Source organism: Somniosus microcephalus, chromosome 7, assembly GCF_052327205.1.
Source record: "Somniosus microcephalus isolate GS21.2 chromosome 7, FLI_Smic_1.0, whole genome shotgun sequence".
NCBI classification, from domain to species: Eukaryota; Metazoa; Chordata; class Chondrichthyes; order Squaliformes; family Somniosidae; genus Somniosus; species Somniosus microcephalus.
Window position 1 is genome coordinate 44690269 of NC_140993.1, and position 20723 is coordinate 44710991.

Here is a 20723-nt window from a genome sequence, read left to right on the forward strand (position 1 = left end):
ATGAGGGCTATCCACTGAAGACATGGCTGATGACATCCTTGAGAAGGCCAAGTAATGAGGCCGAGTAGCGCTATAATGACAGCCAAATATCCACCAGATGTGTCACAGAGCAAGCAATCGGCATGATAAAGATGCATTTCAGATGCCTTGACAGATCTGGAGGAGCCCTTCATTACGCACCAGCCAGGGTCTCCAGAATCATAACTGTTTGCTGCGCGCTGCACAACATAGCGCAGCAGCGAGGATTAGAGCTGCAGGAGGAGCAAGGCGCAGAGCACACAGCCTCTTCGGAGGAGGAGAAAGAGGCGGAGGAGGAACCTGAGGTGGAGATGGCACTAGCAGCAGTGCACATTGCTACCTGGGATGGTCTCATAATGGCCAGATTTACTTAGCTTGGACCAGTGTACCCATATGGCTGCCAGATGCTTTACCAAAATTCACCCCCCTAACAACACCACAAAGCAGTCCTACAATGACCAAACCATTTCTGTCACCCAAACCCCCATTGCTCGAGGTTAATTGATGTCTCACCATTCACACTAAGTGACAAAGCCACTTCCCAGGGAGCAGGCAAAAATGGAAAGACGGGAAAGTTGTGCAAAGAAATAAATTTATGTGTGTCATAAATATAACTGAAACTGAACATTAACATTTTTTCATACATTCATGTGCATACGCTTGTGCATCTAGAATTGTGTCTTTTTTCTTTTCCGAGTGCTTCTACGAGGTGCAACCCCTATGGCTTTAACAGAGGTAGAGGCAGGCTGCTCACTTTCCTGCTTAGAATCATAGAAGAATCATAAAAAGTTACAGCACGGAAGGAGGCCATTTCAGCCCATTGTGTCCTCGTCAGCCAAAAAAGAGCTATCCTGCCTAATCCCACTTCACAGCTCTTGGTCCGTAGCCCTGCAGGTTACAGCATCCCAAGTACACATCCAAGTGCTGTAGAAACTTTTGGTGGACATCCTCTGGGTTTTGGAGCCTGTGAGGGCCCCGCCAAAGACTGCTCCTCCTGCAAGGGGTAAACTTGGGATCCGAGGCAGCATGTGGGGCTCTGACTGAGGAGTTGGCAATGGGGGAGAAGTGTGAGCGCTTTGAGAGGAGCACCCACTTACATGTTCTCTCACACTCTCATGGCCACCGTACTTCCCTGCTAGCAAAAGAGTTGGAGTGCACCCTGCTGCAATCAGTGGGGTGAGGAATGCCCAAGCCTAGTTTAATATCCCTCCTCGAGATGAGATCAATGAGCGTCTGCAATCTGTTGTGCACAGCAAACATATGCTCATGTTACTGGTGCATTTGATGCTCCATGCACATCATCGCCATCGCCTGCGAGTTGCTGGTGCTCACGTTGAAGATGGACTCCTCCATTCTCTGAAAATTTGCAGACATTGCGGCTGCAAAAGCTGCCAGAGCCTTATGCAATTTTTCCTGCCCTACAAGATTACCCTCTTTCTCGATGGCCCCCAAGGTTCAGCATCTGCATGCAGCTCAGCAGAGCCTGGAGCATCCTGTGCCCTCCAGCGAGGAGTCTCCACTGCTGTCCCTGTCAACACCATCTGCTCTTGCTCACTTGTGAAGTGTGAGACACCAGGTGACAACACTACTCCTATTTCGCACAGGACCCACTGAGCTGTGCGTATCTGCACTGGTGCTAGGTGCACTTGGGTCTGGTGACAGTTCACCCTCAGAAACTGGAGCTTCCTCTGAGAAGTCCTCTTCCTCCTCTGGCTGGTCAGTGGGGGTGACACTTGATGAACCTGTTGGAGAGTAAAGAGATGAATTAGAAGTATTATGATAAGAATGGGCAATGGTACCATTATGCACATGATAACATTTCACGGGCTGCTGACATCAGTCACCATATGGGTGATTGTTGCATGCAATGTGACTGAATGAGATTTAATTCTGTCACCAGGTTGCTGGTAGCCCCCCTCTCTCGGCCTCCCACTGGCAGCAGCTCTGCAACTCCAGAGATCTCTAGGGTCTCCCCCTCGGCTCGAGTCAAATTTGTGAATACTAGAGGGTCACCTCTGGTTCTCTGCTTCTCCCTGTTGTTGTGGGCTCTCTTCTCCTGCAAGGAGGGAAAGAAGAGAACTTTGAGTGAGAGTGATGGAATGAGTGTAAGGAATGGATGGGCTACATCTGTAGAGGTGACAATGAGGGAGTGTTGTGACATTGCTAAATGGCCTCCTTCTGTGGTGTGACTTACTATGATTGAACATAAGAACATAAGAAATAGAAGCAGGAGCGGGTCATTTGGCCCTTCAAGCCTGCTCCACCATTCAACAAGATCATGGCTGATCTTTTACCTCAACTCCACATTCCCACACTATCCCCATATCCCTTAATTCCTATCGTTCCCGAAAAATTATCGACCTCTGTCTTGAATATACTCAATGACTGAGCATCAACAGCTCTTTGGGGTAGAGAATTCCAAAGATTCACAACCTTTTGAGTGAAGACATTTCTCGTCATCTCAATCCTAAATGGCCGACCCCTTATTCTGTGACTGTGACCCCGTGTTCTAGACTCCCCAGCCAGGGGAAACATTTTTCCACCATTAACCCTGACAAGCCCCTTAAGAATTTTATATGTTTCAATTAGATCACCTCTCATTCTTCTAAACTCAAAGGAATATAGGCCTAGTCTACTCAATCTCTCCTCATAGGGCAATCCTCTCATTCCAGGAACTAGTCTAGTAAACCTCCGCTGCACTCCCTCATTGCATCCTCTTCACAGCTACCTTTCCCACCTAGCCTTGTATCATCAGCAAACTTGGATACGTTACACTCAGTCATTTCATCTAAGTCATGAATATAGATTGCAAATAGCTGAGGTCCTAGCACTGATCCTTACAGTACCCTGCAAGTTACAGCTTGCCAACCTCAAAAAGTCCAGTTTATTCCTACTCTCTATTTTCTGTCCATTAACGAATCCTCAATTCATGCTAATACATTAACCCCAAAACCATGAGTCCTAATTTTGTGTAATAACCTCTTGTGTGGCACCTTATCGAATGCTTTTTGAAAATCCAACTATTCTACATCCACTGGTTCACCCTTATCCATCCTACTAGTTACATCTTCAAAAACTCTAAGGCCTAGAAATTCAGTTGGGCGCGCCAGCTGTTAGCGTCTTAGGGGGAGTAGATCTCGAGCGCTAGGCGCTTATCGCCCGGGCGCAGCGCGATCTGCGCCTCTCCCCAACTTCAGGACACATTTAACGCCGGCACAAAGTCTTAGCGCGCGCCCTGCTGCGCGCGCAGATCATGACATCATTTAATAGTGCAACGCCCTTTGTGCGCCCCAAACCGGAACTTCACGCGCGCCGGCCCATTGTGCGCCGGGCGTCCCGAGCGACTGTGAAGTGGAACGGTACACAGGCCAGCCGGGCCGCGGGGAGCGCTAATTAAAGGGCACTTACCCAGCAGTATAAAGGCCAGCCATTTTGCAGCATTCACTCTTGTGCAACGGTTTTTTGGACAGAGACCAAGGAGGAGAGTTTACTGGTTTGGACCAACACTTGGACAGGTATTTTTGGCTCAGGCCAGAGCTTACCAATTATCTAAGCCTTCATTCAGAGCTCAGTGTTTGCCAGCATATAATGGGGGCTGCATTGGGTGGCAACACTGAATTTCAGCCTTATGCCAGAAGGGCTTACAGACGCCGTGAGAGAGTGGCAGCCCTGGCTAAACGCAGAGGGTGCAACAGGCGTCGCCAACTGAGGCCTTACCCACGCAGGGTATACCGCCAGCAGACCTCCTATCTGACCATGTCTGCCGCGATGTGTGTTAGGAGGCTGCGATTCCGAAGGGAGGTGGTTACAGACATCTGCCGGCTGCTTCAGAGAGATCTGCAGCCACAGCTGATGCGCAGGACGTCTCTGTCGGTGGCAGTGAAGGTGACGGTGGCTCTCAACTTCTATGCCTCCGGCTCCTTCCAATCCGCTACTGGGGACATCGCTAACATCTCCCAGTTCGCCGTGCATTGCTGCATCCACCAGGTGACCGAAGCCCTTTTCAGAAGGAGACATCAATTCATCTCCTTCCCCATGACCCTGGACAAGCAGCAGCAGCGTGCAGTGGGGTTTGCAAGAATAGCGGGCTTCCCCATGGTGAAGGGCGCCATTGACTGCACGCATGTGGCTTTGCGGGCACCTCTTGAGCATGCCGAGGATTACCGCAACCGGAAGGGCTACCATTCCCTCAATGTACAGCTGGTGTGTGACCACAGGCAGCGCAACCTAGCTGTCAATGCCCGCTTTCCAGGCAGCAGCCACGATGCCTTTATCCTGCGACAGACAACTGTGGGTGACATGTTCCAGGCACAGCCTCCTCCAAGAGGATGGCTTATCGGGGACAAAGGCTATCCTTTGTGTACCTGGCTCATGACACCGCTCCGCGCGCCCACGACCCCTGCTGAAGAGGCATACAACGAGAGCCATCAAGCGACGAGGAGCCTCATAGAACAAACAATCGGTATGCTCAAGCAACGGTTCCGCTGTCTCGACTGCTCCGGGGGAGCCCTCCAGTATTCGCAGGATCGAGTCTCCCAATTCGTCATCGTTTGCTGCATGCTGCACAACCTGGCTATCCGCAGGACTCAGGCACTGCCACCTCACGTTGGACCACCACCTCAGGAGGAGGAGCAGGAGGAGCATGAGAACGACGAGGACGAGGAGTACCAGCCCAGGAGGGACGCACAAGGTCCAAGGGCCGCCCGTCGTCGGCTTATTGAACGTCACTTCTAGGCCCCCTGTCAGGGAATGGCTTGTGCCAATGATAGATCATGATTGCAGCCACTCCGCAAGCCCTCAGCCGGTTAAGGCAACAAACACTTCAAAGATCAAACATGGACAATGTGAATAAATAAAATGCTTTATTGTACAAACTCTGGGCCCTTCCCACATGAAAACCAAAAACAGATGAAACCCCCAAAAAACACTCAAACACATTACTCGCTCCCACAACCTGGGGAGGATTAACAAAATAGGGCAACTAAAATGGCCGTCATTCTCGGCCTTCGTCCAAAACAAACATCACATCATCGGCCTTCAAAAAACAAACATCCAATTCTCGGCCTCAAGAAACAAACACAAGTGGCCACACATTCGACTATTTGGCCCGCTAGGGCGATGCCTTGGCCATCTTTGGGTGGCCCCTGCCCGCCCTGCTGCTCCGCCTCAAAGTAAGGCCATTGGCTGCTGCAAGGCTGGGGGCAGGCTCCTGAGGGGCACATGTCGTGACGGCAGATGCCCTTGGGGGTCGGCCTAGTCGAGGTCTGGGCGTCGAGCGGCCGGCTGTTGATTGCTGCAGCTGTGGCTGGCCAGCATCAGTCGCTGCAGCAGCTCCTGGCAGCTCCACTGGGGGAGTGGCAGTGGCGGCTGGAGGAATGGCGGCAAGCTGGCGGATGGCAGGCGCTCGCTGGTCGCCTGAGACACTGGCACTCGCCCGGGCCAGCACTGTTGCAGCGCGCCGGGTGCCCTGGCGATGCCTGGCTGACACAGCGAGTGTGGCAGCAGTGAGTGCCCGTGTTGACCTGTTCACTGACCGCAGCAGAGCAGCCAGTGGCTGGATGGCACCACTAATCACCTGGCCAGTCGCTGAAAGATCTGCCCGGTATTCCGCCCGACTGGTGGCCTCTAAGGGCCCGAACTCGGCCACACTCCGAGAGAGGGAATCGATGGACTCAGGCAACCGTGCCACTGCCGCCATGAGCTCCGTGTGCCGGCACTCTGAGTCCGCGGACAAGTCTTCGAGGCGTTCCACCTCCTCGGCGAAGAGCATCTCCTGACTGGAGGCCGGACTCTCCCTCTGGGGAGAAGGCCGCCAAGCTGGCCGACCCTTCCTGCGTTGCTGGAGGCCGCTGGGCCCAGCAATTGGACTCCCCTCCGACACATCCCCCCTCTGGGGAGAAGGCCGCCGAGCTTCCACCCCCCTCCCGCCTTTCTGCAGCACACAGGTCCCAGGAGCTCCCCTCCCCTTCGACACTTCCGCCACGCTGCCCTCCAGGGAAGACGTGTCCCCTACATTGGCCTGGGTGGCCGCGGCTGAGGGTTCCCCTGATGGGCCGCCTTCCTCTTGCTCCTCCTCCTGCTCCTCCTCGGAGGGTCTGTCACTGGCAAGTTGAGGGACCTCCTCTTGACCATCTGAAAGCAGGAAGGCACAAGAGTAGCTTTAGAGTGAGGAGAGGGCGTCAGTGCGGGATGCATGAGTGGTGGCATTCAGCGCATTGGTCGGACAGTGGCAAAGGATGTAGATCTGATGCACAAGTGGGACGAGAGAGGTGCAAAAGGTGATGTCCTTACCATTGCTTCCCAGAACAGGGTCGGCATCTCCACATGCAACGGGCCCAATCACCCGGTCACCCATGAGGCGCTCCACGTGATGTTGCAGGTCGGTGAGTGGCTGGATATGGGGTCGTCCTCCCCCGGTCGCAGTCTGGCTCTTGCGATTATTCACCAGCTTGGCCTGCAAGAGAAAGGACGGCCTCTAAGTACAGTGTGTCGCCGTGATCTTGTGTGCACTGCCTCCCATGGTGGAATAGCCTGGCCAGTGTGTCGCCATGATCTGCTGTGCACTGCCTCCAATGGTGGAATAGCCTGGCCAGTGTGTCACCATGATCTGCTGTGCACTGCCTCCCATGGTGGAATAGCCTGGCCAGTGTGTCGCCATGATCTGCTGTGCACTGCCTCCCATGGTGGAATAGCTTGGCCAGTGTGTTCAGTGCAGAATGTGCAATTGATGCTCATGCCTGTGCCATAGCTGCTGGATGAAGGCTGGCCATTAGAGCTTTCAGGTCCCTTTGCCCATAATGTGAGGTGCACATGCAAGGATGAGGAGGTCATTGGAAAGGGTACTCACCCTGACAATGCGTGTGAGGTCATTTAACTTTTTGCGACATTGGGCACCGGTCCTGGGGACGTCGCTGTTGGCTGACAGCTTGCTGGTGACATGCCTCCAGGCTCTCCTGTAGACGCGGACCGTCGCCTTCTTGCCATTGTCCGGGTACAAAACATGGCGCCTCTTCTCCACAGCAGCAAGCAGCACACGCAGATCACGCTCTGAGAAGCGCTGCGCATGTTCATGGGCCTTCTCCATGTCTTCAGGCGCTATTTGGGTCCAGCAGCAGTGTTCAGGCCTAGCTGGAGGGCTCCACTATCCAGGGCGTGGCAGCAGACACAGTCGACCCTTCCCCCTTAAGAGCTGGCCGACGCCAGGGTGTCTGCTGTCAGTCACGAGATGGCCGCACCTGCGCTGCGCCCGGCCTCGGCGCTATCGATCACCACCTCCGGCTTAGCGCCCAAAGAGAGGCGTCCAACAGCAGTTTTAGCGCTCGCCCGAACTAGTAGGGCGAAGCTAATGAATATCGGAGAAGTGGCCTAGATTTGGCGGCGGCCGCAAACTTTAGCGGACGCCCCACTTTAGCGCCCCAAAAGTGGCGTCAATGAATTTCTAGGCCTAAGAGTTTTGTCAAACACAATTACCCTTTTATAAAGCCATGTTGACTCTGCCTAATCATATTATGATTTTCTAAGTACCCTGTTACGTCCTTAATAATAGATTCTAGCATTTTACCTCCTACTGATGTCAGGCTAACTGGCCTATCGATCGCCGTTTATTCTCTTCCTCCTTTCTTAAATAGCGGCGTCATGTTTGCTACATTCCAATCCTTGGGGGCTGTTCTAGAATCTATGGAATTCTGGAAGATTAATACCAGTGCATCCACTATCTCTGCAGCTACCTCGTTTAAAACCCTAGGATGCAGGTCGTCAGGTCCAGAGGATTATAGAAACATAGAAGATAGGAGCAGGAGTAGGCCATTCGGCCCTTCGAGCCTGCTCCACCATTCAATGAGATCATGGCTGATCTTCCAAATTCAGTACCCTGTCCCTGCCTTCTCCCCATATCCCTTGATCGCTTTAGCCTTAAGAAATATATCCAACTTCTTCTTGAATATATTTAATGAACTGGCCTCCACCGCCCTCTGTGGCAGAGAATTCCACAGGTTCACCACTCTCTGGGTGAAGAAATTCCTCCTCATTTCAGTCCTAAATGGCTTAGCCCTTATTCTTAGACTATGACCCCTGGTTCTGGACTCCCCGGCCATCGGAAACATCCTTCCTGCATCTAGTCTGTCCAGGCCTGACAGAATTTTATAGGTTTCGATGAGATCCCCTCTCAATCTTCTAAACTCCAGTCAGTATAAGCCCAATCGACACAATCTCTCCTCATATGTCATTCCTGCCATCCCAGGTATCAGCCTGATGAATCTTTGCTACACTCCCTCCATGGCAAGAACATCCTTCCTCAGATAAGGCGACCAAAACTGCACACAATACTCAAGGTGCGGTCTCACCAAGGCCCTGTACAACTGCAGCAAGACATCCTTGCTCCTGTACTCGAACCCTCTTGCTACGAAGGCCAACATACCATTTGCCTTCTTAGCCGCCTACTGCACCTGCATGCTTACCTTCAGCGACAGGTGCACAAGAACACCCAGGCCTCTTTGCACTTCCTCTTCTCCCAATCTATTGCCATTCAAATAATAATCTGCCTTCCTGTTTTTGCCACCAAAGTGGATAACCTCACATTTATCCACATTATAGTGCATTTGCCATGTTTCTGCCCAATCACCCAACCTGTCCAAATCGTACTGGAGTTTCACGACATCCTCCTCACAGCATACCCTCCCACACAGCTTTGTGTTGTCTGAAAATTTGGAGATATTACATCCAATTCCCTTGTCCAGGTCATTAATGTATATTGTGAACAGCTTGGGTCCTAGTACCGAGCCTTGCGGTACCCCACTAGTCACTGCCTGCCACTCGGAAAATGACCCGTTTATTCCAACTGTCTGCTTACTATCCGCCAACCAGTTCTCTATCCAAGTCAATACCTTGCCCCCAATCCCATGTGCCTTAATTTTGCACGCTAATCTCTTATGCGGGACCTTATCGAAAGCCTTCTGAATGTCCAAATACACCACATCCACTGGTTCTCCCTTATCTATTTTATCAGTTACATACTCAAAAAATTCCAATAGATTAGTCAAGCACGATTTACCTTTTGTAAACCCATGTTGACTTTGTCCGATCCTATCGCTGCTTTCCAAGTGCTCTGTTATTACAAATTTTATAATGGACTCTACTGTTTTCCCCACTACTGATGTCAGGCTTACCGGTCTATAACTCCCTGCTTTTTCTCTACCACCTTTTTTGAATAGTGGGGTAACATTAGCTACCCTCCAATCCATGGGTACTGTTCCAGAGTCTATCGAGTTCTGAAAGATGACCAGCAATGCATCTACTATTTCTAGGGCCACTTCCTTAAGTACCCTAGGATGTAGATTATCAGGCCCTGGGGATGTATCGGCCTTCAGTCCCATCAATTTTCCTAACACCATTTCCCTACAAATACTGATTTCTTTCAGTTCTACCCTTTCATCAGACCCTGTGTTCCCCGGCATCTCTGGGAGGTTATTTGTGTCCTCCTTTGTGAAGGCAGAACCAAAATATGTATTTAGTTGGTCTGCCATTTCTTTGTTCCCCATTATAAATTCCCCTGATTCTGACTGCAAGGGACCTACGCTTGACTTCACCAATCTTTTTCTCTTCACATATCTATAAAAGCTTTTACAGTCAGTTTTTATGTTACCTGCAAGCTTACTCGCATATTCTATTTTCCCCTTAATTAATCCCTTTGTCCTCCTTTGTTGAATCCTAAACTGCTCCCAATCCTCAGGATTATTGCTTTTTCTGGCCAGTTTATATGTCCTCTCCTTGGATCTTATGCTATCCCTAATTTTCCTTGTTAGCCATGGTTGACTCACCTTTTTTGTTTTATTTTTATGCAAAACTGGGATGAACAAATTCTGCAGTTCATCCATTCGGTCTTTGAATGTTTGCCATTGCCCATCCACCGTCAACCCTTTGAGTGACATTCTCCAATCAATCCTACCCAACTCGCTCCTCAGACCATTGTAGTTTCCATTATTTAAATTTAAGACCCTAGTCTCTGAGTCAACTACTTCATTCTCCACCTTAATGAAGAATTCGATCATATTATGATCGCTCCGACCCAAGGGGCCTCGTACAACAGGATTGCTAATTAATCCTTTCTCGTTACATAATACCCAGTCTAAGATGGCCTGATCTCTGGTTGGTTCCTCGACATGTTGGTCCAGGAAACCATCCCGTAAACATTCCAGGAATCCCTCCTCCACAGTATTGTTACTGATTTGGTTAGCCCAATCTATATGTAGATTAAAGTCACCCATGATGACTGCTGTGCCCTTATTGCACGCTTCTTTAATTTCCCTTTTAATGCCATCCCCAAACTCCGCCTTACTGTTTGGAGGTCTATAAACCACTCCCACTAACGTTTTCTGCCCCTTAGTATTTCTCAATTCTACCCATACAGATTCCACATCATCAGAGCTAATATCCTTCCTTACAATTGTGTTAATCCCTTCTTTAACTCGTAATGCTGTGGTGTATGTGCCTTTAAGAGCCCCTGTGTACTGTAATGCCGGTAGTGGCCACTCGGGCAATATAAGCCTGTATAGTGTCTTGTATCTTTTATTTCACCTCCAGACTTTGTTCAGTAAACACCTGTAAACCAAGTCCTGCATTCCGTGTCTCCATTAACACACGGATACAACAGTGGCGACGAATTGGAAATGGACTTACCTGCAATTCGGCAGCACCTCAAGGAGATCGATTCCTCAGACGAAGGTCGAAGAAAAAAAAAAGAAGAAACTGTAGTTTCACCAGCTAGCCGGGCTGGTGGCAGGTACTGCAATAATCCTTCCTGGGCGGCGGGCTGGGGCTCGATCGGCTGGCTCTGCAGCGGGGCCGAGCAGCGAAGGCGGAGGCAAACAGAGCCGGAGGGTGGAGCACTCGGGAGACGGCCAGCGCTACAAAGCAGGTTGGCGTTCGGACCAAGCAGAGGGAGGGAAAAGTCCCAGAGAGTCCGGCGGGAACGAGTCTCCAACTATTAAAAAAATATATATCTGTATAAATAAAAACCGCGGAGAACAGCGTTGTCAGCAGCGGCAGCGGCGGGAAAGCACGGGAGGCACCATTTTTTCTCGGCAGGGAAGAAAGGAAAGCGCGGGAGGCGCCATTTTTTTTTCAGGATGCCTAAGACTGGCAATATTACTGCTTTCGATAGTGATGTAGAGGATTGGACCACATATGTGGAAAGAGTGGAGGTATATTGCACAGCGAATGAAATAAAGGATGATAAAAAGGCATCGGTACTTCTAAATCTAATGGGCGCAAGGACATACGGGCTGTTACGAAACTTAATCACTCCAGCCAAACCGATGGACAAGAATTTTAAGGAGATTGTTGATAACCTACAGGAGCACTTAAACCCAACACCACTGCTGATAGCGGAACGATTCAAATTCATCAGGAGGAATCAGCACAAGAATGAAAGTAATGCTGATTACCTCACCGGATTAAGGAAGCTGTCAAAGCACTGCCAATTCGGGGCAGGACTGGCAGATTCTCTTCGAGACAAATTCGTCTGCGGTCTCCTAAGTGAAGGAACACAGAAAAGGCTACTTTCTGAGAAAGATTTAACACTGGACAAGGCTTTCAGTGTGGCTGTATCATACGAAGCAGCAGCAAGAGGAGCTGCAGAGATACAGCAAAAGCCACAGGACTTCGGCACCGATGTAATGACACAGGGTTTCGAGAGATGTTATCGCTGCGGCAGATCCACCCATGACCAGAGGGACTGCTGGTTCAAGGACAAAGCATGCAGGCAATGCGGAAAGATGGGACACATTGCACGTGTATGCCGATCTGGAAACAAAAAATCCACTGACAGAAAAAAAATCAATAAGGAAAAGTACAGAAAGGTACAAATGATGACGGACAGTAGCTCCAAAGACCAGAAGAGCGATAGCGACTCCGGAAACAAGAGACTAAGCTGTCTCAAATTACATAATGTAATTGCCAAAGAAGATTACCAGACCATTTGGGTTACCCTCACGATAGCGGGGTCCCCAGTTAAAATGGAGCTAGATACAGGATCAGCTCTGACCGTCATAAGTCGACGGGATTACGAGCGGCTATTTCCGCATATACCTTTGAAAGAAACATCCATTATCTTGAAAAAAAATACGGGGCAGAAAGTATACCCCAGAGGGAAAATAAGGGTGCCTGTTGTATACAACGGCAAGGAAATACATAAGTTGTACTTATACGTTCTGCAAGATGGTGGTCCACCGCTGTTGGGACGTGAATGGATCAGGAAGATACGTTTAGACTGGCACTCCATTCAGGCACTGACGGTGACCAGTAAGAAAAAAAATGATGATGACGTCATACCTGAACGATTAAAAGACATCTTGGCCAACGCCAAAGAAGTGTTTCGACAGGAACTAGGAACCTTGAAAAGCGTCACCGCCTCAATAAAAGTGGAAGATGCGGCAATTCCCAAGTTTTTTAAGGCAAGACCGGTGCCATACGCAATTCGTCCAGCAGTCGAGGCAAAGCTGGAGAATTTGGAAAAGGCAGGCGTATTATCCAAAATAGATTGGAGCGAGTGGGCAACACCCATCGTCCCAGTCATGAAGAAAACGTTGAATAATGATAAATCTGAAGAACAGAGAAAAATTCGCATCTGTGGAGACTTCAAGGTGACTGTAAACCCGGTCCTTCACACGGTACAGTATCCTCTTCCGAGGATAGAAGATATTTTCGCCTCACTATCCGGAGGGAAACGTTTCACCAAAATTGACTTGGCACAGGCATATCTATAGATGGAGGTTGAAGAGGCCTCTAAAAAGTATCTCACGATAAATACACACAAAGGCCTGTACCAGTACAATCGACTGGTTTTCAGAGTAGCATCCGCTCCAGCTATCTAGCAAAGAGCTATGGGGCAAGTCCTCCAAGGGATTCCGGGGACTCAATACTACCTAGATGACATCCTTGTAACAGGAGAAAATGACAACGAGCACCTTGCCAATTTGGAGCAGGTGCTCACTAGGCTGAGAGAACGGGGCCTACGAGCAAATCGCCCCAAGTGCGAATTTTTCCAGAAACAAATATCATATTGTGGCCACATAATTAACGAAGAAGGGTTGCATAAGTCACCTGAAAAAATTGAAGCGGTCATAAAAGCCCCAGCACCTGAAAATGTCTCACAATTAAGGTCGTTCCTGGGATTGATAAATTACGATCATAAATATTTACCGAACTTGTCAACTGTTCTGCAACCTCTTAACGAACTGCTACAAACGGGAGTAATTTGGAAATGGAGCGAAGACTGTAAACGTGCCTTCCATAAATGGAAAGGCTTGATCACGTCCAAGGAAGTTTAGGCTCATTACAACCCATCACTGCCAATCAGACTGGCGTGCGATACATCCCCTTACGGCGTAGGAGCGGTATTATCGCATAGATTCCCTGATGGCTCGGAGCGGCCGATAGCTTTTGCGTCACGCTCATTGAACTCAACTGAGCGTAACTATGCCCAGATCGACAGAGAAGCACTCAGCCTGATATGGGGAGTGAAGAAATTCAACCATTACCTACACGGACAAAAATTTACCTTGTTGACTGACCATCAACCCGTCGTCTCCATATTCAACCCTAAAAAGGGCGTTCCCAATATGACAGCGCAAAGGCTACAGAGGTGGTCCCTTTTCCTAGGGGCACACCAATATGGCATAGAATACAAAGGAGCAAAACAGCATGGAAATGCTGATGGTTTATCGCGTCTACCGTTGCCAACGGTAGAAGAGGCACCTACAGTGGACCCACTGGAGATGTTCCACTCAACCATAGTGGAATGTCTACCAGTAACAAATTCTACCATTGAAAAGGAAACGAGAAATGACCCGACTATCTCACGAGTCTACGATTTAACGGTGAAGGGATGGCCAGCACATGGCGAACCACTGTTGCCAGCATTCTCGCAAAGAAGAGAACAGCTGTCAGTGTGCCGAGGAACCTTGATGTATGGATCCAGAGTGGTGATTCCACCCAAACTCCAGGATAAAGTGCTAAAGGAGCTTCACAAGGGGCACCTGGGTGGAGTGAAATTGAAGAACCTAGCCAGAGCCTTTGTGTAGTGGCCAGGTATCGATGGAGACATCGAAGAAATGACCAAGAGCTGTCTAGGATGCCAGAAGTTCCAAAACGCCCCACCACAAGCCCCTCTACATCCATGGGAGTGGCCCTCATCTCCATGGCAAAGGGTACACATCGACTTTGCTGGTCCATTTATGGACTCAATGTTCTTAATCGCGGTTGATGCACACTCCAAGTGGCCGGAGGTAATAAAGATGTCCTCCACCACCACGGAAAAAACCATCACAGTATTAAGGACCATATTTGCCAGGAATGGGCTGCCTGAACAGATCTGTTCTGATAATGGACCACAATTTGTGTCCGAAGAATTCAGGAAGTTCTTAAAAAACAATGGGGTTAAGCACTACACGTCCGCCCCATACCATCCCGCCACCAATGGATTGGCTGAAAGGTTTGTCCAGACCTTCAAGAAGGCCATAAAGGCCATGGGTAATGAAGACATAAAACTTCAGCACAAGGTGGATAACTTCTTGTTTGCATACAGGAATGCAACACATGTGGTTACAAACCAAACTCCCGCCATGATGTTTTTCAATAAAAGTCTAAGATGCCGGCTGGATTTGATCAAGCCAAACATCAGAAGGGACGTGGAGAACCGGCAATTTCAAGGCATGAATGAAAGGCCAACTAGAACCTTCCAGATAGGTCAACAAGTTTTGGCCCGGGACTACCGTACTGAGAAATGGCAGTCTGGAACTATTTGCACACGACTAGGACCGCTGATGTATACCGTGGACATTGGAGAAAGCATAATAAGGCGCCATGCTGACCAGATCATAGAGTCATCTGAAAAGGGACAAACTACACCACAACTCTATACGCCTAATGATGAAGCAGAGATACCCATAGTATCTACCTCCGATCCGGTGATACTGGAACCAGATGAACCCGACACTGGCATTTAAGCCGAATCGACCTTGCCAAAAGAACCTACTACACCACCGAAAACTACTACACCACCGAGGCGTTATCCGGACCGAGTCAGGAAGCCTCCAGAGAGACTGACTTATAATTGATTAACTGCATCAAATGTGCAGATTATTGTTCTTGTAAACATGTTAATTAATGATTACTTAAAATGTTATGTACTGGTTGTCTAAAAGGGGAGGAATTGTGGTGTATGTGCCTTTAAGAGCCCCTGCGTACTGTAATGCCGGTAGTGGCCACTTGGGCTATATAAGCCTGTATAGTGTCTTGTATCTTTTAGTTCACCTCCAGACTTTGTTCAGTAAACACCTGTAAACCAACTCCTGCATTCCGTGTCTCCATTAACACACGGATACAACAAATGCTACCCCACCTCCCTTTCCTTTTTGCTTATCTTTCCTGAATATCGAATACCCCTGGATGTTGAGTTCCCAGCCTTGGCCATCCTTGAGCCACGTTTCCGTAATCCCAACCAAATCATATTTGTTTACCTCTATTTGCGCAGCCAATTCATCACTTGTCACCACTTAGTCCCATTAATTTCTCCAGTACTATGTCTTTACTTATACTGATTTCTTTAAGTTCCTCATTTTCTTTAGACCCTTGGTTCCCCATTATTTCCGGAATGTTTTTTGAGTTTTCTATTGTGAAGACAGATACAAAGGATTAGGCTGAAGGTGAGTGTCAGTGGTGTAACCGGTTTCTGCGGTGGCTAATTTCCTATGGCCTCTGCCGCAATTGGCAATTATTGTAAGTGGTTTTGCCCCGCCCGTAGCAAGCACGCAAACCCCCTTACTACAAGTTCTGGATGATAGGGATTACTGAGGACAGATTGGAACACGGACAGTGTTTTCGGGCTCACCCGTACAGTGTTTATTAAGGTTGACAAAACCACTCCACTTGCATACTGTACGAGCAATGTGAACACAACAGTACAGTTTAAAACAGTACAACCCTGACTTGTCCAACAAGCCCCTGCCGTGCTGACTTACCACAGCCTAAAAGCACCCTCCTGTGAACTAAATTATCACAGGACCATTCCAACGCTAAACCTCCTCTGGTTTGGTAGGAACATACAGGCATCCCCTTACACAGCTAAGTGATCTTGTGGGTGTGTGTGGTAAACCACTGTTATACCTGTCTGTATGTGTATGTGTATTCCACTAGGTACAGGTCTGGACATGCCTCGGCTGACTCCTCCCACTATTCCAGGTATATAAGTGACTACCTCCCAGTCCCTTAGTATTCTGGACGGGTCGACCACTCGAGACTAGACCTTCATTCTTTAGTTAATAAAAGCCTGGTTGTTACTCGCTTAACCTCAGTCTTTTGAGTAATTGATGGCGCATCAATTTTATTAACTAAATTTTTTATAATGGAGAAGATCCTCACACCAGCATGCCTGGACCTGGACAGTCGGGAAGCGGATGCTTCCAGCAAGTTTGCTCACTGGCTCATGTGCTTCGAGGCATTCCTGACTGCCTCCACTGCGGTCGTAACGGATGCGAACAAACTGTCTGTCCTGATCTCCAAGGTGAACCACCGAGTGTACTCAGTCATCCGGGGCGCGACCTCGTACACAGCCACCCTCCAGCTCCTCAAGACCCAGTACACGCGCCCTGTGAATGAAGTTTACGCCAGGCACCTCCTGGGGAGTCGCAAGCAACAACCTGGGGAATCGACTGAGGAATACCTCCAAGCACTGTCCGTGCTTGGCCGGGCCTGTGGGTGTAAGGCTGTAATGCCCACTAAGTACACGGAGGAACTGATCCGGGATGCCTTCGTAGCGGGCCACAGGTCCAACTACACCCGACAGCGACTGCTGGAGCAGAGTGACCTCACCCTCGACAAAGCCTCCGAAATCGCACTAACACTGGACGCAGCCTACCAGGGCATGGATGCCTACTCCTCTGCACCGTGGACGCCGTGGGGAACGACAACCTGGGACACGGTAGGACAGCCCCATAGCACCGTGCCACCCCAGCCACAGCCCAACAACGGCCCAACTACCGCAGCAGTGTCCCAAAGCCAGACAGCAGTATCCCAAGGCCAGAAATGCTACTTCTGTGGCCAGGCCAAACACCCCAGAGCGCGCTGCCCGGCGAAGAATGCGACCTGCTCGGGCTGTGGGAAAAAGGGACACTACGCTAGCGTCTGCAAGGCCAAAGCCACCCCGAACGCCAGCAGCGCCGCGTGTGGGCCGTGCAAGCCGCCATCTTGGGCCCCCAACAGCGCCGCGTGTGGGCCGTGCGGGCCGCCATCTTGGGCCTCCCCAGCCATGTGCGAACCACCGCAGCAGCAGCCATCTTGGACGACTCCAGCCACATGGGAATCATGGACGACGCCATCTTGGACACCAGCCGGGACGCAGCAGGCCGCCAACCCCCCCCCAGCTGATACCCGCAGCGACACACCGACCCCTACGCTGGCCTCTGTTACGCTGGACCAAACTAAACCGCACCAACTAGCTCGGTCCAAAATGGACGTTAAGGTAAACGGCCATGCAATAAACTGCCTTTTTGACTCCGGGAGCACAGAGAGCTTTATCCACCCCGACACGGTGCGGCGTTGCTCTCGCCCAGTCCTGCCTGCGCACCAGCGGATTTCTATGGCCGCCGAGTCCCAGTCAGCGGACATTGGCGGCTACTGCGTGGTGACACTAGTAGTAGACGGGACTGTGTTCAATAATTTTAAACTCCTGGTCCTGCCCCAACTTTGCGCTGCCGTTCTACTGGGGTTGGATTTCCAGTGCCACCTCAAAAGCGTTACGATGGCGTACGGTGGCCCCCTCCCCCCACTCACAGTCCGCAGCCAGCAGCCTCCAAATTGCCCGCCGCGCACCAGATGCAACCTCTCCACACTCAGAGTCCCACACCCCCCCACTGTTTGCTAACCTCACCCCCGACTGTAAGCCCATCGCCACAAGGAGCAGGCGATACAGTGCCGGGGACAGGGTTTTCATCAAAACCGAAGTGGAGCGGCTCCTGAAGGAGGGGATTATTGAGGGCAGCTCCAGCCCCTGGCGAGCCCAGGTTGTGGTCGTTAAGACCGGCGAGAAACAACGCCTGGTCATCGACTACAGCCAAACAATAAACCGCTACACCCTGCTGGACGCCTACCCACTCCCCCGCATAGCTGACATGGTCAACCAGATTGCGCAGTACTGCGTCTTTTCGACCATTGACCTGAAATCAGCGTACCACCAGCTCCCCATCCACCCCGAAGACCGCCAGTATACTGCTTTTGAGGCAAACGGCCGCCTCTATCACTTCCTTAGGGTTCCCTTTGGCGTTACCAACGGGGTCGCCGTCTTCCAAAGGGAGATGGACCGGATGGTCGATCAAAACGTGCTGCAGGCCACTTTCCCTTACCTAGACAATGTGACCATCTGCGGCCATGACTTGCAGGACCATGACGCAAACCTCGAGAAATTCCTCCGCACCGCCCAACTCCTGAACCTGACATATAACAAGGAGAAGTGCATATTCCGCACAGACCGCCTCGCCATCCTTGGCTGTGTTGTGGAACACGGGGTCATCGGTCCCGACCCGGACTGGATGCGTCCCCTTATGGAACTCCCACTGCCCCACTGCCTAAAAGCTCTGAAGAGGTGCCTAGGGTTTTTTTCCTACTACGCCCAGTGGGTCCCCTACTATGCAGACAAAGCCCATCCGCTGATCAAATCCACCTCTTTTCCCCTGATGGCAGAGGCCTGCTCGGCCTTCCACCGTATCAAGGAGGGCATTGCCAAAGCCACCATGCACGCAGTGGACGAATCCATCCCCTTCCAGGTGGAAAGCGATGCGTCCAACTTCGCTCTGGCCGCCACCCTTAATCAGGCGGGGAGACCTGTGGCATTCTTCTCACGAACCCTCCAGGGCCCGGAGACCAGACACTCCGCGGTCGAGAAGGAGGGCCAGGCTATTGTGGAGGCTGTGCGTCATTGGAGGCACTACCTGGCCAGAAAATGATTTACCCTGCTCACTGACCAGCGTTCAGTTGCTTTTATGTTCAACAACAAGCAGAGGGGCAAAATCAAAAATGACAAGATCTTGAGGTGGAGAATCGAACTTTCCACCTACAATTACGAGATCTTGTACCGGCCTGGGAAGCTCAATGAACCCCCAGATGCCCTATCGCGTGGCACCTGCACCAGCGCGCAGATCGATAGGCTGAGGGCCCTCCACAATGAACTCTGCCACCCGGGGGTCACCAGGTTCTTCCACTTCATCAAGGCCCGCAACCTGCCTTACTCCATTGAGGAGGTCAGGACCATGACCAAGAACTGCCAAGTCTGCGCTGAGTGCAAACCGCACTTATATAGACCAGACAGAGCCCACCTGATAAAAGCCACTCGCCCTTTCAAACACTTGAGCGTCGATTTTAAAGGGCCTCTCCCCTCCTCCGACCGCAATGTGTACTTCCTCAACATCATTGACGAGTACTCCCGTTTCCCGTTCGCTATCCCCTGCCCGGACATGACCAGTGCCACGGTCATTAAATGTCTGAACAGCCTCTTCACCCTGTTCGGTTTCCCCAGCTATATCCATAGCGACCGGGGCTCATCGTTCATGAGCGACGAACTCCGCCAGTACCTGCTCGCTAGGGGTATAGCCACAAGCAGGACCACCAGTTACAACCCCCGGGGGAACGGACAGGTGCAAAGAGAGAATGCAACAGTTTGGAAGGCCGCCCTACTAGCCTTAAAGTCTAGGGGCCTTCCGACCTCCCGCTGGCAGGAGGTGCTCCCCGATGCGCTCCACTCGATTCGGTCACTGCTCTGCACTGCCACCAATGCCACCCCTCACGAGAAAATGTTTGTCTTCCCAAGGAAGTCCACATCGGGGACAGCGTTACCGCCATGGCTGACATCCCCAGGGCCGGTACTACTGAGAAGACACGTGAGGACCAATAAAACGGACCCCCTGGTCGAGAGGGTCGACCTCCTCCACGCCAACCCCCAGTACGCTTACATTGCGTACCCGGACGGGCGGGAGGACACAGTCTCCATACGAGACCTCGCACCCTCGGGGACCGCTGTAACCCACTACCCATTACCACCACCCCCCACGACACCCTCGGGGACCGCTGTAACCCACTACCCATTACCACCCCCCCCCACGACCCGATATCCAACCCCAGCAGCCGGCTCGCCTTGGACCGTCACCCACGAGGACTACACTCCAGTGCCCCAGCCTACACGGGACGCGACGCCGGAAGCTCCACCACCCCTGCCGTCGCCACGTCGATCACAGCGGCAGACAAGACCTCCGGAGAGACTCCAATACACGAACTTTTAAATACACTTCACCCCGCCGGACTCATTTTTAAACAAGGGGTGAATGTGGTAAACCAATGTTATACCTGTCTGTATGTGTATGTGTATTCCACTAGGTACAGGTCTGGACATGCCTCGGCTGACTCCTCCCACTATTCCAGGTATATAAGTGACTACCTCCCAGTCCCTTAGTATTCTGGACGGGTCGACCACTCGAGACTAGACCTTCATTCTTTAGTTAATAAAAGCCTGGTTGTTACTCGCTTAACCTCAGTCTTTTGAGTAATTGATGGCGCATCAGTGTGCAAGCTTGGCAATGCTCACCTGGATTGCCCTTGATCTTGCTTGCAGCTTCCTCGGCTACCTGGTTCCGTACTGGCCTTACAGCATGCGAGTCCCAGTC